Source organism: Mastigoproctus giganteus, chromosome 5 (assembly GCF_048544385.1).
Source record: "Mastigoproctus giganteus isolate SK-2022 chromosome 5, ASM4854438v1, whole genome shotgun sequence".
Taxonomy (NCBI): domain Eukaryota; kingdom Metazoa; phylum Arthropoda; class Arachnida; order Uropygi; family Thelyphonidae; genus Mastigoproctus; species Mastigoproctus giganteus.
The window spans coordinates 218,992,564-219,011,120 of record NC_143579.1 but is presented as its reverse complement, the minus strand read 5'-3'; the positions used below and the strand labels follow the sequence as shown (position 1 = coordinate 219,011,120).

The 18,557-nt window shown below is 34.7% G+C and overlaps 1 protein-coding gene across 2 annotated transcripts in view; it reads left to right on the top strand.

Moving 5' to 3' along the window:
• The window catches only part of sud1 (Prolyl 3-hydroxylase sud1), a 153,243-nt gene that overhangs the window by 27,334 nt on the left and 107,352 nt on the right, over nt 1–18,557 (top strand). Inside the window, exons 1-2 of one of the 2 annotated variants that reach the window (XM_090374393.1) lie at nt 10,636–10,730; nt 10,860–10,935. The gene's annotated coding sequence lies outside the window, so the exon portion shown is untranslated. Of the gene's footprint in view, nt 1–10,635; nt 10,731–10,859; nt 10,936–18,557 lie in introns of those variants that run through there. The other variant, XM_090374392.1, reaches the window with a different exon arrangement.

Sequence of the window (18,557 nt, the reverse complement as noted above, 5' to 3'; positions counted from 1 at the left end):
CTTTTTTTGAAAAACGAATGAATGTTTGTTAATCAAATAGATTAAATGTTATCAAATAGGTTTTGTTTGAATACTATTTTTTTTTCATCACATGCATTCAAGCCCTGCATTTTAAATTACAGAATAGTTTGAAATAGATAATACTTAATAGTTATTTTAATTCTGCATCTGTTATATTTTCAGATCCTAACATAACGTTATTTTAATATTTTTGTGACCATTCCGTCCACTATTGAAACATGCAAATTCATCAGATAAATTTGAAAAATGCACGTAGAGACTTAGAGGCACTTAACTTGGTTTTTTTTTTTATTTTATAGGTTAAAAAATAAAAAAAAACAAGTAAGTGACCTTCTTTTACGCGAGGGTTATGTTCCAGAATGTCCCGTACAATTTAAATTCATGCATAATGTAAACAATCACAAAAAATTGCAATAATAGGCCTATGAGAATTATGTTGCATTTTAGGGCAAAAACCTCAAGTTGCATAGTGAGTTAACATGCTTACACAGCATGTGTAAGCATGTTAACTCACTACGCACTTGAAGCTTTTGCCCTAAAATGAGACACAATTCGAATTACTACACACCATCAGGCATCTCTCATATTGCGGAGTTATACTTCGCAACTGCCTTGCCATTATTGCAACACCAGAGTGCCTGCTCACCCACCGAAGAGGAGCCAATCAGCTCCAAAACAGTGCCGTCTGGGTGGTAGCATCTGCTGAGAATAAGTAACAATAGTCTTCTCTTATGGTGAAGAGTTACTTATTCGAGGTAGTGCAATATCATGGCAACTCGTGAAGGTATTCATAATATGAGATATACATAATGATGCCAGTCATAACTATTTAGTAGTTAGCTGTGAGCAGATCTGATGCATTTGCACTAACTTATAAGTAGGCCTATGAGAGTAACTCTCGCATCTAGCTAAGTTACCCTCTACTGGTACTTTCCATTCATTTTCTTTGGTTAGAAGACTGGGCACTCTAAAGAAAATGATGAGCAACCAAAGAGATTCATTCATCTTTATTGATTTACTTTCTTTTTTTTTTTTTTTTTTTTTGGACAGTAAGAAAAAGTTATTCACTATAACCAACATATACAGTACAATACAAACAACAATTGAGAGAGAGATTGGGGGGGGGGGGGAAGGTGGCGTTAGGCAGATTGATGAGAGGGATCGTCATGGTCAGGTTCTGTTTCCTTGGATTCAGAACAGATAGGTGGGGGTGTTACACTAACTGAGGAGGTGGAGGGTTCACTTAACTGCTCCCTTGAGTGCTTGAAAAAAGGAATCCGGTGTTAGTTGCTTTGCACGTTGCCTCTTCTCATGCAACAACTCATAATAGCAACCAATTTCTAGCGTAACTTTACGGTGCACTTTAGAGCTTCATTCAAGATTAGGGTCTTCATCAGCTAACAGATGTAGACCTTCATCTATAAGATTTAATGCCTTCAGTATTCCTTTCACTGTCAGGCTCGTCTTCTTTAACCTCTGGGCTTTCACTCACTGCTGCCTCCTCCTCGTAAATACGACTGCTCCAGTGCAAACACATCTTCATTTGACAATTCTTGAAGATGCGAATCAATTATTAAATCATTGACATCAGTTGCCTCCACTTCAGTGAATCCCATCTTTTTAGCGAATTTCATGCATTTGTCTTTAGTTTGTCCATAATCATCTGTGGTATCAGAGTTTTTGATGGAGTTGCTACGATCTGGACATAACTTATGCCACGACATGTGAATACAGTTTGTGGAACTTCACGCCATGCAGAATCAATGAATTTTAAAGCTTCTTTGATATTGAAGGCTCGCCAATAATGTTGCACACATCTGTTCGTGGTTGGTCTTGTCAATTAGATCAGCCAGAATGAGCTTTAAATACTGAGCCTTAAAAGATTTAATCACACGTTGGTCCATAGGCTGCAGTATTGAGGTTGCATTTTTCGGGAAAAAACAATCTTGATATTGGAACAGACATCAAATCAACAATACTGGGTGGATGGCTTGTGGCATTATGAAAAATAAGTAAGATGTCGAATGGAGTTCCTTCTGCCTTGCAATACATTTCCAATTCTGGTCGTTACTGAGATCCAAGATAACTTCTGAAAATAACAGCAGTCATCCACCCTTTAGGGTTTGAATATCAGTACACAGGCATGTACGACCTGGCGTAACCTTTAAGGGTATAAGGGTTTTCATAATAGTAAATGGATACAGGTTTCGGTTTATAACCCTTCATATTAGCACCAAACAGAAGTGTTAGCTGCTCTTTGGCCCCTTAAAGCCAGGTGTAGTCTTTTCAGCAATGGAAATATAAGTATGATCAGACATTTTTTTCCAATATAAACCTGTTTCGTCAAGATTGAATATCTGTTTGGGTATGTACTCCCCCTCTCGTGGCACTTTCCTTAAATATGGTTGCTGTGCATTATTTTAAATTTGTGTAATTTAAACATTCATAAAGTAAGAAGTCACTGTAGTTAGTTATAAGCAGATAGTTGATGAAATTGGGAGCCGTTACTCATTATTGAGTGCAAAGTCTAGTCAAAGATTCTTAGCTAGATGAGGATAACTGATTAAGAGAGAGGATGATTAAGGCAAGTTTGAATGTTCCCCCCCCATATGAGTAAGTCTTCACCCATTTGAAATGACTCAACATTTTTATTTTTAAATATTTAAAAGTTTTTTTTTTTTTTTTCATATGTAACGTAGTCCTTGGAAATTTTCAATGGAAAAATACATGATTCAGTAATGAGTGAAAGTAGTAGAGTTTTACGTGAGGAATTTAGATGGATTCAAAGAGCTTATTGTTACCATTTCAACTTGGGAACAGCACCAGCACATTCACTTATTTTAAAGCTCATTGCCAAATTTTGTGATCAGGTTACATTTAAGAGTGCACGATGTCATGGGGGGGGGCCATGATCAGTCAGATCTCCAGAGACTCAAGTGATTATGGGAAAGTGCTGAGGGAAATGCTGAAACATTGAATCAGAGATGCTCAACTCAATTAAGTATCAAAAGACCTTTGCAGCAAATTTTATAGAAGGATTCAAGGCCTTTCCCTTATGAAATCCAATTAGTGCAGGCTAGTGGATTGAGAAACTAACTAGAATTCTTGCATACTCTCTTGTATGTTGCAGCTGAAGATAATGCTTTAGTGTTGAAATTGATAAAATGAAGTGTTTTTATTTGCAAGGATTTCTTAATAAATAGAATTGCAGGTTTTAGGGTACTGATAACCCCAGAGTAACCTTTGATAAATGCATCCAGGCCAAGTCTCTGTAAGGCATGGAATTTCTGCTCAAACAATTATGTCACAAATATCAGCCAGTCAGTCATCAACAGTCAAAAAGTGTTAATGGAGAATGTTACGGAATGATAATCTGTGATTGTTTGGAACCTTTTTTCTTTTTGGATTATCTAAAAGAACATGTGCTTGTTAATTTGATGCGAGTTGTGATTTGTTATTCACAAAACACTGATTCACTAACAGACAACATTCAGAAAGGAATTAATTAACACCAGAGATATTGACCAAAGTTGTGGAGAGTCTCGTCGATAGAGCAGAAACTGGTCAAATTAATGATGGCAGACATTTAAAGATTGTAAGTTTTTATAAATTATATGTGATAAAAGGATTTCTAAGAAACACAAAATAAATTGTCAGGTATTATTTTCACTTAAAACGTTAGTCATTTTAAATAGGTAAGGGATTTTGGGGACACTGTCTACTTTAGATGACATTTCAACCAATCACAATTCAGTATCTCTTTTCAAGTTGCATTCAAACCCACAATTTTCAGGTAAACTTTTTTTTTTTTATGTGAAGAACTGATTTGCTCTTTCACATATTGGGTGTGAAGATTTCTTCATCTTCTTCAGTGTGGCCCCTTGGCCCTCCTTCACAATATTCACATTAACAGCTGAGCTGGCAAACCTCAGTTAATGTGAGTATTTTATTAGGTGTCAGTATAGGTACTAGATTTAAAGAGGAATTAGATAAATATTTGAAAGTAGATAAAATATATAACTAGGAAGCCATTGTTTTGTCTCATTTTTATTTTCTTATTTATTTCTTTTTGGCAATAGATGTTACATAAGCTTTTCTTCCTCACATTGTTTTGCCCTGTTTTATACTATTACCTCACTTTAAACACGTTAACTCTATGAGAAAATAATATACAAGAAGACATGTAATGCATTTGTATATGAACACATTTTTTATGGCTGTATTTTAATTCTCCAATTTAAAAAAATATATGATTGTGGATCAGAACCAAAGACCATGTTAGAAGAATATTAAAAATTCACATTTGCGTAATTCTAATAGATATTTAAATTAAATATTTTTGCTGCACAGGGTCAACTGGTATGGCAGCTGTGGTGTTAAAAGTAATTAATTGTGAATTTTAGTTTTCTTTCAGTGTAGTTTTTTACTTTTGATTTGCATGAATTGGAATTGGAAGAGTATGACTCTAAAAAATAAGTTTCTTATTATTGGGTGTAAAAAGCATGCATGTCATGGAATTTTAAATTGTAACTCTGTAATTTGGAAAACTGCTGATATTTTGTTGTAGTTGCCCTACTATTTCCATTTTGACCAACACTTTTGAGTGCAGCTTTTTGACCAACACTTTTGTGTTGGTCAAAAAGCTGCACTCCAGATAACTTGATATCTATAATAAATTTAATTATTGTTCAGTGGCATTTGTTGCTCCAAGTGACCTTTGGTTCTTTAGTTGTGCCAAATTTCTAATCCACCTGTGTGACCAGTGAAAGATTAAAGAACGAGTAGGCCAATTGCAATTTCCAAAAAAAAAAAAAAAAAACTATCTTCAGAGCAAAAGTTGCAAATTCTTAAGGAAATTGATCCACTGATTCCAGAAATACAAAAATTTTCTCTTTCACATCTCCATTGAGATATATTAAAATTTTAGTAATTAACGAATGACCAAATTCAAATATTCAGTAATACATATGCTATTATAAAAATTAGTCTTATTCATTTTAAAATACTTTAATCAAGCATATAATGTACTACCTATATTCTATTTCCTTAGAAATGTTTGCCATTCAGATGTTTTTCTTATTGTCCATTTTGTTTTCCCTCTTAAAAAACCAGCAGTAATCTGCCATCATGGCAGCATACCAGCGACCTTAGTACTGCTTTACTGTTGTGGATATGTCCTGAAGGAAGCATTCCCCTTGCTCATCACTTACATCTCCCAAATTTTGAGGGGGAAAAACTTTATAACATTGCTGTAAAGTTACTTCTTTCTTTCTTCCAAGGAATCCAGTCGTAACTGCTTTATACAACTGCCAAGCTGCCACTTCAGTATCTTGTAGCTTTGTTTAAAATACAGGCAACTCTTGGTTTATGAATGTTCGATTTACGAACATTTGCTATAATGAACATCGCAATTCATTCAGAATTTCTTCAAGTTGCCAATAGATAGATTTCCTTATAAAATGAAATGCCAAATGTATAGTGAACATAATTGTGAGATTTAAACAAAACTGAACTGTTCTTGGTTAATAAAACTAATCTAGCCAGTAAAAAACATTGGTTTACATGCCACGCCATGTAGAATGTTTTCTTGTGGGAAAGAAATTGGTGATTCCCTATTATAATATAATAGGATCATCACTTGCTTTGATTAGGTTATCTTAGATGGTCAACCGTTGGTTCACTTATGGTCTAGGAAAGGGAAGTTTCTCCATCCCTTTCTCTTCCAGTCGCGAAGATACTTGAAACGGATAATAGCAGAACTGTGAACACACAGCAAAAAATGCACCCGACTGATCTTTCACGTCACACAATAACAAACGTGGTCAGTTGTTTTATAGACACAGTGAAGTGTAGTTCTGCATTTGGTGACTTAAAAATATATTTTTAAAAATTTAAGCAATTACGGGTCCAAAGTGAAATAGTGCTGGTGGTGATAGTGGTAGTAATAAAAGACATAGTATTAGTTTAGAAACTTTTTGAAGAAAAAAGAAACTAACTGTGCAGTCTTCTATAACAACATATTTTAAAAAAGTGGAAAACCCAGCTGTTTCTTCATTATCAGACACCCTTCCATCTACCTCATCTGCATCTAGCATCACTTATGTGGAAAATATTGAACTCTGATAAAGATATTGACGAGTAAAAGTTGAATATACAGGGTGTCTCAAAAATATTGGTACAAACGTTTAGGGGAGGTAGGTAACATCTAAAGGAATGTGAATTGCATAGGAACCCATAACCGGAAACGTCACGGGAAAGTAGTAGCAGAGGCACAAGAAGCAGAAATGACACAAGACAGTAATTGGTGGCAAACATTTATATTGACATAATATTAACAATGGAGTACAAGATGGATGCATTTCATGATGTTACAACAGATGCTCGAAGGTTCCACCAGAAGATGCGATGCATGCGTGACACCGACGCAGCATGGATTGGCAGACACGGTCGAACACACCTGGAGTTTCTTTGACAGTAGCAGCAGCGCAGACGAGTCTCGCCACGAGATCCATTTCTGTCTCCACAGGCGATTCATACACGATAGATTTGAGGGGCCCCCCCCCCACAGAAAGAAATCAAAGCTCAATAAATCAGGTGAGCGTGGGGGTCAGGCAACGGGTCCACCATGGCCAATCCATCGATGCCCAAAACGCCTGTTCAAATCATCACGAACAGACCTTCCATAATGGGCAGGCGCCCCGTCATGTTGAAACCAAATGTTGCGTCTCACATTTGCTGGAACATCGTCAAGTAACCCTGGTAGAACTTGTTCAAGAAAGATCTTATATTTAGCGGAGTTTATGCAGGATGGTAACAGGTATGGGCCGACTAAGCAGTCACCGACCATACCTGCCCACACATTTATTGCGAAGCGATGTTGTGCCGTATGGGGGCGCACACCGTGTGGGCCCTCTGCTAATCCATACACTAATGCATGTCTGCCAGTTCACAAGTTCATATATTGATGCCTGCTCTTCGTGCGGCAACTACTGCTTGTATGAGTAAACCAGAAATTTTCTCTCTCGTGAACTGATGAACAGCGCCCTGTACCGACTTACGGTGACGTTTCCGGTTATGGGTTCCTATGCGATTCACATTCCTTTTAGATGTTACCTACCTCCCTTAAACATTTGTACCAATATTTTTGAGACACCCTGTATATGTATGTACAGTACATATATTATGTTTGTACTCATTTCTTTATTTATATTTTGTAACTCTGTTTTTAATTAAAATTAACAAGTACGATATCTTTTTTTTTTTTTAAATTCTTTTCTTATTTTATTTTATGTTACATATCATATACGATAAACCATAATGCATACATACATTATAATAAAATGTATTGTATAGACCATTCGATGTTTAGTACATGGTTTTAATGCTTTAAAATGGCTGTAACGTATGCTATACTTATTGTAAAAGCTCAGGAATACAAGATACTTATAATGAACAACGTCTTTGAATGGAACTCGTTCGTAAACCAAGAGTTGCCTATATATCATCATTGAGGAGTTTCTTTATTTGGGGCCCAATGAAAAGTACTTTCAGTTTTTGCATTTGTTAAGGGCTTTAGCAAAATTCTTCATTAGCCCAAGTTTTATATGGAAGAACTTTTTTTGGTTCAACCAGTGGAACATATTTTATATTATTCTCCTTGGTAAAAATTCCTTTCTTTTCCTACTGTTGCACAATATAATATTTTTCTTTTGCATGACTATCCCAGCAACATAGAAAACAATGGTATTTTTTGAAAAATATAAATCCCAGATAGATTTGTATATATATTTTTATTTGTATTTCATATGTTTCTTTCAAGCCAACAGCATGAAGTGGAGGAACCAATGGGAATGCTTTTCCATTCTGCTGTAAAACTGCTTTTAAACTTAATGTTTGAGGCATCTAAATATACAGCATTCATGAAGATCGTGTTTGGTGCCCAGTTCCTTCAGAAGACCACTAATATCTGTATAGAAACGCGTACTGTTTTCCATAACAAAATATTTTGAAAAACTTTGTAGCATTTTTGATATACTAATTTTAGTTCCTGTTTCAAGCAACTTCCAGTATTGCAACCTAGAACTAGAGTTTTGCATACTCTTTATATAAGTTTAAATCATGAACTAAGTCATTTAATTCTTGCTTAATTAAGTGTGGCACATTATAATTTTCTGGTTGGTAATATAAATCTGTTTAAGTGGATGGCTCAGCAAAGTCTCAACACAAGAATTCTTGCTATATTTATCACTGCTTGGGTTATCCCATGATTTTTCAGGATCTGGTATAAGCAGGCAGTGGCATATCCAGACATCATTGTAGGGAGGGGGGGGGGGCATGGCAACGAGGCAAGCAGGTCTTCATTATGTGGAACAGCCCTTATTGCAAATAATGTGTTAAGATATTTGATGCCGTGCTTACTTTTTTCTGGATATCCCTGGTATTTTTGTCATGCAGAAATAGTAATTGTTGTAATAAATAAGTAAATGTCGTAGGAACGACAAAAGGCATACTTTTAATTTTCAGTTAACCACATCCTCAGATTTGTGGTGCAGGTGATATAACACATATGTGGAGTCGAAATTTTGTCCTGATCACCAATCTTACAAGCAAAGTATAAAGATTATTCATGTTTCGTAACACTGTAGATTTTCTTCTTCCAAAGTTTTTGTTTTAAACCATCCACATATGCAGCATAAATTGTCAGGGTGATTTCTGCTTTAATATTTTAATTATACAGTGCTAAGCACAACACAGAAGGAACAAGCAATATGCAATAGATACACAGATAAGCTGTACGCATACTCTTTAAGGTAAAATAGATAATGTTATCTACTGTTTTGAACATTTCTTTTAGTAATTTTTTCCCCGTCTAAAAAAACCCTTTCAGTCCCTTAGATGTTGTGTGACTGTCTCAGGGCTAGAATATTTCCCAAAGTTTGTCTATTACATTGTGGAATAGTCTGTGTAGTTGAATGGTGGTACATGCATTTGAGATGACTGTGGTAGGTGCCCACATGACTGCTAAATGTGATTGATGATATTATTCTTTTCAAAATAGTTTAGTTATAAAATCCTCTGGTGAATGTGGTTTTATCAGAGTATAAACAGAATATTTTTTAAATGTTGATATTAAGTATGAATAGATAAATTAAAATCAAATGAAACTTTATGAAAAATACAGGCATACCTCGGTTAACGTTACCTCTGATAACGAAGCTTCGATATAACGAAGTCGGCAATTTCAAGCCCCATTTAACATAAAAAAAAATATTCCAGTGTAATCACCTGAAATCTAAACAAACTGAAGAAATTACGGAAACCTTTGGGGCTTCTCGTGGTTGGTTCGAGAAATTTAAAAAAACGGGCCAGGATTCATAGTGTAAAATTAACAGGAGAAGCTGCAAATAAGTTTCCAGAAAAACTAAAGGAAATAATTGAACGTGAAAATTTTCCAAATTTGGTGTTCAATGTTGACGAAAGCGGTTTGTTCTGGAAACGGCTACCAACAAAAAGCTTCATTTCTATTGAAGAAAAATCAGCTGCTGGGTTCAAAGCAGCCAAAGACCGTTTAACGTTACTCTTTGGATCAAATGCCTCTGGCGATTATAAATTAAAATTGTTATTAGTTTACCATTCAGAAAATCCGAGGGCGTTAAAAGGTAACATAAAAATGAATTTACCTGTAATATGGAAAGCAAACAGAAAAGCGTGGGTTACCAAGGAGTTATTTACTGATTGGTTTGTTAACCACTTTTGTCCTGAAGTAAAACGGTATTGTCAAAAAAAAACAACTTTGAAGAAAAAGCTCTTTTGTTGTTAGACAATGCTCCGGGACATCCTACTGATCATAACACGTTGGACACATGCATTCCTGTCAAGTTGTGTTTCTTCCAGCAAACACAACTTCCCTGATTCAACCATTGGATCAGGGAGTAATAGCATCATTTAAAGCTTATAATCTGCGTCGAACATTAAGCAGTTTAACTGAACTAGACGATAAAGAGGAAATGACAGTTAAAACTTTTTGGAAAAACTAAACCATTAAAAACGCAATTGAAAGCATTGATAGTTCTTGGAAAGAAGTCACTAAGAAATGCTCAAATGGAGTTTGGCGCAAAATATGGCCAGAAGTTGTACTAGAAGAAGAAAATAACATCCAAGAAATTAGAAATGAAGTTATCCAGATGGCTCAATCAATAGGTTTCGAAAATGTCGATGAAGAGATGTTAGAAATTTATTGAATGCAGAAGATGATGGTTTTTCAGTGGAAGATTTAGAAAACCTTGTTAGCAACGAAGACAAAGATAATGAAGACGAAGTTAAAGTTCCTGCCGAAAAAGTGTTAACAACCAAAGATTTAAAAAGGTGCTTAAATGACATTGAAAACGTTTTAAATTTTTTTAGTGAAAATGATCCTGATTTAGGAAGAAGTGTTATTGTTACGATCAGTGTTAAATGCAATAACTCCGTATAGGCAATTGTTAAATGAAAGAGAAAAAAAGCATAAGCAATCAATTTTAAAATGTGATTTCACTTTGTATGTAAGTTGACTGTTTATTTAATAAAACTTTTCTTTGTTCGAAAAATAAGCTTTTCATTTTCTTTACGTAGGAACGTATCCCTATTCTGGCCATAGTATTTTTACCTCTGAAAACGAAGTTTCGCTTAACGAAGTAATTTCGTGGAACGCATCCTATTCGTTATTCGAGGTATGCCTGTATATAGTAATGAAATATTTGGACTTTCTAATAAGTCACTTATTTATTGCTGTTGGAGTGCTTTGCTTTACAAATTTGTATCTTGTAATAATTTTTTTCTTTCCATTTTTTTTCCCATAGTAGTTGATTCACTGTGAAAATGTCCATGATAAAGAACCATTGACTTGCTCTTTTTTTGACCTATGTAAAGCAATAAGTAAGTAAAAATGCATGTTAAATGGAATAGTGTTTGACATTTGTTTTGAAAAACCATAGCTAAGTATTTCTGATGGAAACTATAATTTGATGCAAAATCTGGTGACACTTTCAGTTATCAATGAATACTTCACTACATTGTAAAAGTTGGTTTGAATATTTGTGTAGATATATTTGGGGGGAGACCGCACATTGTCACTCCTCTTCTTCAGTGGAATGGGGTGGAATAGCAGGAGCTAAGAAATGAATATCACTTAATAATATTCTGTGCTTAATAATAATCCTAAACAAAACAAATAAAATTGTTGCACCCTGAAAAATATAAAAATGCAGTGAGCCAGTTGTAGGGACAAATGGAACTGTCAGAGTGTGGGATCACAAAGTCATTATATGGGCAGTTTTTTTTTCAGTAAATGGCTTCTCTTATTCTTGCAACTCTTTTTAGTGATAGCTTGAGAATATTGTGATTTTGGGCAATTTGTCATTGGTGATTATCAGGATGCTGAAATCTCTAGGAATTTTGTAATTTGTAGATACAGTCAGTCCTTGTATAACACGTGTTTACACTACACGAATTGGATCATACATGATTTATAAATAGGGTAACAATATCTTATATAACACGAACCGAATTCGCTTATGCACGATTCGCCTTTGTGTTTACAAGAAATGGCAGTTGAACGCAGAATCACCCCAACCGAACGCAACACGATAGGAATGAAGAGAAGATTCTGAAAATGTATTTATGTTTTTTATATCAGTGAAGGGGAAACACATTTCACCATAATAACGTAAAAGCCAACACAATTCCAGCTATCGGTATAATCGCAAATGCAATTAGATCGAGTTTATTACCAGTTTATAACAGATTCCAACTAGCAGAAACGCAACTGGAAATTATTTTTATTGTTTTATGATAGTAACCTCTAGAAATGTGCTTTAGTAAAATGTGAGGTGTTAATAGTGTATCTCTGCCTTTACGGTGTTGTTTATTCAGTTGCTACACGCACACAGCTTTGTTTATGTGTATCAAGCGTGCCTCCTCGTTTTATAATTGTGCCTTATTCCCTAAAAATGAGTAAAATACTTAAAAGGTGTGAAAAGGAAGCGTCCAGGTGAAGACACTGCAGATTCAAAGAGAAAAAGAAAAGCAATATTGATAAACAGAGGCAGACTGGGTCAAAAATTCTTACCCGTGAAATTTATAGTGGCCTCATACTAGCATTTATGGCCAAAATCACACCGGCCTCCGGTAAGGCTAATGGCCAGTCCTCCTCTGTCGATAGAGAAAAAATATGAAATTGTGAAACGCTTTGAGCGAAATGAAAGACCATGTGATATTGCACGTGCTACAGACCTAAATGAGGCAGTGCTGAGAATTACAAAGAATGCAGAGAAAATAAAAACAACTTTCATAGCAGGAACAACTCAAAGTGTAATTAAATCCATTAGATTAAGAATTAGAAGAGATGGAACGGCTGTCATCTGTTTGGATAGAAAATCAAACAAAAAACAAGTTTGCTTATGACAGAAGCAAAAGCATTAACAATATTTTATTACGTAATAGTCATAATAAAATAGTTACATATTTTATTACGATTATTTATTGTGTTTGGTAATGTTTTGGTTACAAATGTGTGTTCAATCGTGGGTGGTCGGCACCTAACCCTATTTTTCCCATAGGGCCTGTTGTTTATATTGCACGATTTTGCATTGCACGAGGGTTTCTAGGAACACAACTATCGTGCTATATGAGGACGGACTGTATACTGCTTGCATATTTATTATTTATTATTTTTTTTTTTACACTCATAAGAATGTGACAAAATTCTGGATCAGCTATTTTCTTTCATTCAAATTGTTTACTGGTCTTGGAAAGAAATCTGAACTACTGAACCTTGCCAGCCTATTGGCATGTACACATCCCACAGGTGGTTACAATTTAGAACATATGAAACTGTAAACAAATAATTTTTTTAAAAACCTGACTGTGTTTGAGCTGCTTTTTTTAGTATTCACCTCTTTAATCTTTTCTCAGTGTTAAGTTACATAAGTTGATATTATTGATGTGAAAAGGTATCAAGTTCTCACATGCGGTACTGTCGACTACTTCTTGGTGTTAACTGTTTTTTTTTTTTTTTCATGATAAGTGATATTTGGAATGTGAAAAGCATGTTTAAAATTCTATAAAATGTCTTCTCATTCATTGTTGATATCCTCAGACACCATCACCATTGGAGAGTTGGAAATTGAAGTATACTACTGGTTAATGATCCTTGATTCAAAGATTGAAACAGATTAAGTGTGGCTCGTGTCAAGACAGAGATTCAAGCATATTCCAGACTTAAATATTCTTTTTTGTGTGCCTTTTATCTGTTGAAACCAGACTTGTCAGAGATAGTCTGGCTATCAGAGATATTCAGAATACAAACTTAAGTTTAATAATGTGTGGTTTTTCAAATAACATTCATTGTTATTTCTGTAAGTTAACTTTTTCATTATTACTTTTATTATTTTTATATAATATATAAACCCATACCTACAGAATTTATCTGAACAAATTTTGATCAATGGTCCAAGGGGAAGGAAATTTAAAAGCCTTTAGCTTTTTTATAAAGAAAAATGTTTTGTCTCCAGGACCATTGTTGGTAAAAGGAACACCAATTTCTGCTAAATTAATGCAGTATACTTTGCTGAATTGTAGCATAACCCTAATGCTACAATTAGGATTATATTCAGCAAGTTGTGATTCTACTAAGATATCCTATTATTAAAAATAAAATAAATCATAAACATTGTATATTGGCAGATTGATGCACTAAATAGGAAACCTGGTATGCTCAGTTGTTCACAGAAAGAAGCTATGCCTGACATGTACAATAATTCTATAATTTTCATAGCTTGAGGCTTTCCCCTAGATTTTCTAAATCACAAGTATGTGATTTGATTTTTATTATTATCAAATAAAATCATAAATTCATGATTTTATTTTATTTTGAATATATATCTTGGTACTCAGCCAGCAGAATTCCATTTTGCCAAGTATAACCCTAATTGTAGCATTAATTTTCTGCATTTGTTTTATGGTAATAAGTATTCCATTTTTTTCCTGCAGTAGTCCTTTAACTTTTATTTTTTTATTTTAAGATATCCCACATCTTGAAATAAAAATTAAACATTTTTAAGTTTCTTTACATATGATTATCTTTCATATATTAGCATTATATGATGCAAGAAAGCAAGCTTATACAGCATCAGAAAAAAAAAAAAAAAAAAACCCTTTCCATTTTCTCCAAAACTCTTTTAGTTCTTTGTTGAATTTATTTAAGCTATCAACTTCCGTAACGGCAGATGGAAGTCTGTTCAAGCAATCAAGCACTTTCTGGCTGACCATAATTCCTTGAAGCCAAAATGGGATGGGGACAATGAAAACAGAATGATGTACAAGCTGATGCTTTGAACCGAGGCGTCTCCGTAGCCAGGTGGGAAGGAGCAGCAGTGCGTAGCACACGCTTCTTGATTAGACCGGGGTTCGAGCCCGTCACCACAAAATATGGAGAATGCGGAAAGGTCAGGCACCACATATCCCGGAGCAATATGGCCTTAGTTGCTAATGCTCCTAAAAACCAAATAACAACAACAGCTTTGAACCGAATTAAAAGTTTTCTTAGCATCCTTATGTTTCTGGCTACGTAATGTTGGTTAATATCACTCTTACCATCATGAGTAACAGAAAAATGAACATTACAATGTTGACAAACCACTTTTGGTTTATAACTGTACCAATTGTCCAGTTTAATAAATTTGAATTCTTTTTGAAGGTCTTTGTTAAATGTGCAATTTCTCCTTTTTGACATTTTAAATTTGAGGCTTAAAACTTAAAATTATAAAATAAAAATTTTCAAGTGCGTGTATGCGACAAGCACACAGAACAAATGCCGACTGTAGACTACTGATCAACTACTGACATGCAACACATTGTTGAACTGATGTTAAAGGCCTATGACAAAAATCGTTGGTCTCTTTCAGTTGTGGTGTTAACCACCGGCAGATGGAATTCTTGGCATTCGATCGATGTGCTTCTACCTGTGGTTACACGAATGACTGCTACCTATGATAGCAGCCATCCTACGATATAATCACGATTATAGGTTATGTTGCACCGATATTTAAGCAATTTTTAAACTTTTTTTTTTTTTTAAATAGGGGACAAATATGATATTTTTACTAAAACGACAGAACAGCTGAGACATAGCAAAAAAAAAAAGGCACTGTCCTGTTGAAAGCTGTCAGCCTAGCTAAAGGCAAATTTCCACACATTAATTCTGCAAATGTCTTTCTTCAATTTGAATTTATGCCCTCTTAAGGGCATAATCTAAGCAAGAGGAAGAATCTCATCAGCATTGAGCTTGCTCAAACCATTCAATCTTATTCACCTCAATCATATCACCTTGCAGCTGCCAAGTCTCTATACTCTGCAGTTTGCATAACTTAAGCCTTTCTTGGTAAGAGCACTCCTTTGTTCTGTTTACCAATCTCATTGCCCTTCTCTGTACTCATTCCAGCAGCTCTACATCCTTCCTAAAATGAGGCCTCCAGACCTGTATCAGTACTCGAGGTGTGGCCTGACCATTGTGTTATACAAAGGGATAATCACCTCCTTATCCCTGCTAGCAAAGTTCTTGTATATCATTGAAAAAACCCCATGAGCTGCTATGGCAGCCTGTCTGCCTTGCTTAGAGAACTTCATATCTGACTACACAATTACCCCCCCCCCCGGTCTTTTTCATTCTCCACTATCCTGAGTGTAGCACCACAGTTGGTATGTTACTCGGGAGTTACTGCTACCCATATGCAGTACTTTGCATTTGTCATTGTTAAACTTCAGTTGCCACTTCTCAGCCCATCTTTCCCAGCTTTCTAGATCCCTTTGCAGCAGCATACTGTCATTACTGTCATTAACAACACTGCCAACCTTTGTATTATATACAAACTTTGGGGAGTTGTTAGTCAAAATTTGGAAGATGTGATAATTAATGAAACAAGTGTCATCCTTTTTTAAATTACATGCATTGCAAATTTATTCAAAATTAAGAACAAAAAAATACAGTCTGCATTTGTTTTTGCAAAATTTGCAGGCACAGGTGCAAGAATCTCTACTTCTTTATAGTGAATTGTTTCTGCAATTTCCAGACATTATTCTACACTCAGGGTAGTGGAGGATTAAAGAGACCTGGGGAGTAATTTTGCAGTCAGATATGAAGTTTTCTGAGCAGTGCAGACAGGATGCCAGAGTAGGTCATGGGGGGTCTTGTCTGATCTACAGGAATTTTGTGAGCAGGGATAAGGAGGTGATTGTCCCATTGTATAAGGCAATGATCAGGCCACACCTTGAGTACCGTGTACAGGTACTCAAGGTGTGATTTTTGTTTTAAAGGTTTAAAAAATATAGCAACAAGGATACTCTTTTAAAGAGAAATAGAAAGTTGGTACACAACTGCCCTCAATTTAGGAAGGATGTAGAGTTGCTAGAATGAGTACAGAGAAGGGGAACAAAGGTGTGCCTTACGAAGAAAGGCTTAAATACTGCAAATTGCATCTGGAGACCAGGCACCTGCGATGCGATATGATTGAGGTATATAAGGTCTTGAATGGATTGAGCAGGCTTAATGGTAATAGAATTCTTCCTCTTGCTCAAATTGCAAACCTGAGGTTAACTGAAATTGAGGAAAGACAGTTGTTGAATAGATGTGTGGAAATTTTCCTTTAGTCAGCGGATAGTTGTTTGCTGGAACAAACTTCTATCTGTTGTTGCGGAAGTTGATAGCTTAAATAAATTCAAGACAGAACTAGACAAACATTTGGAATGAATGAATGGATGGGTGAAATGGGAAGGTTTTTTTTTTTTTTTAGCTGATGCTGTATAAGCTAGATTTCTTGCATCATATGCCTCTACTAATGCTAATGTTATAAAAATTTGATCAATGGCATAAGAGAATTTTAGATGCTAGAATACTGTAGTGTATCTATTTCAGGTGATTAGGATCAATGTGATTGACAGAAAAATGCCACATGATGGAGAAAGGAAATGTTTGTTTTGGTAATTAAAATTTTTATGTGTGTGTCCTTTATCCCCATGTTTTATTTCTCTAAGTTTTTATGCATTAATTTTAACAGAAATAATTTTTTATTAAATAAATACATATATAAATTTGGTACACATTGTTTTTTAATTTTATTTCCCAACTTGGTCCTGTGCATTTTACAGAGGAATCATAAACCCATTTAATATTTGTAAGCTCTGATTCATACTATTGAATCAAAGCACTAAACCCATTTAATGAAATAAAAAGCTTTTTCTCTTTTACTGCATATGGGCCTGGTAAACTCAGTGTGCATAGTTGTACTAAGCTTATCTTCTCATTTTAGATTTAGAAAATTTTTTTATTGCTTCCTTAGTGATCACTGCAGATTCGCCAGTTGTGTACCAACTTTCTATTTCTCTTTAAAAGAGTATCCTTGTTGCTATATTTTTTAAAACTTTAAAAGAACAAATCACAAGGTGTTTTGTAACATGTGGGCTGTACTTTCAGGATTGAATGCAGGACCTTAAAACAATGAAAAAAAGTTTATATAAACGTGTGTCCCATTATGTGAATAGTTATGGAGCTGCCTGTTTGAATTGGGAAAAATGTCTACGGCATTTTCAATGGTAAAATTAAAATAAATAAGAATAAGCAAACATCTACCTAGTATGAATAAACATTTTACCAGGTAAGTGCCTTGTAAAACTGCTTATTCTTATTTATTATTTTATTTTTTGATATTTGAATAAAAAAAAAAAAACACAGTGGTTGTATGTGATGTTCACTCTTCAGTATATGTGTTTAGCTGTATAGAATAATTATGAGTAGTTATGTGTTGCATTTCCTCATGCTACAACTATTATGTTTCCCCATAAGTAAAATAAGTTTGCATTCATTTTACTGATTCCATTACATTTTTAAACTAAACTGAGGATGGGAACAACTTTTCCATTGAGAAAAGCATTAATATTTAGGGCCCGATGTTCACTGGGACTTTTTTGCTTATTTTAGTTTGTACTTTTCACCTTTAAATTATTGACCATTTTTGAAACACCCTGTATAATTAGCAGTTTGTGGGTTAAAAAGTGTACTATTTCTTGTTAAAGGTTCTTGAAAGATATTATGAAACAGGGCTTGATAAATTTTGTGCATTTTAATATCAAATTAAAAAAAAAAAAAAAAAAAAAGCCTGAACCTGAATATAAATGAGATAAACTTTGGCATTTTTTGAAACACCCTGTGTATATACGTATATATATGCACCGGGTGTTTCAAAAGTGATGGTCAATAATTTAAAGGTGAACTGTACAGACTACAATATGCAAAAAGAGCCTAGTAAACATGGATTATTAAGTGAATCGTTTTCGAGATATTGAACATTTCCAGTTGGGATTCACCACTGACTTGTTTGTTTAGGTTAGGTTATGCTTATTTTCTTCCTTTCCCCTCTCTCAATGCTCTGAGCTGTAGCAGGCATACTAGTACTTGTCAAAGGATAGTCAACATGGAAAGAGGTTACAGCAACGAAGAGTATGTG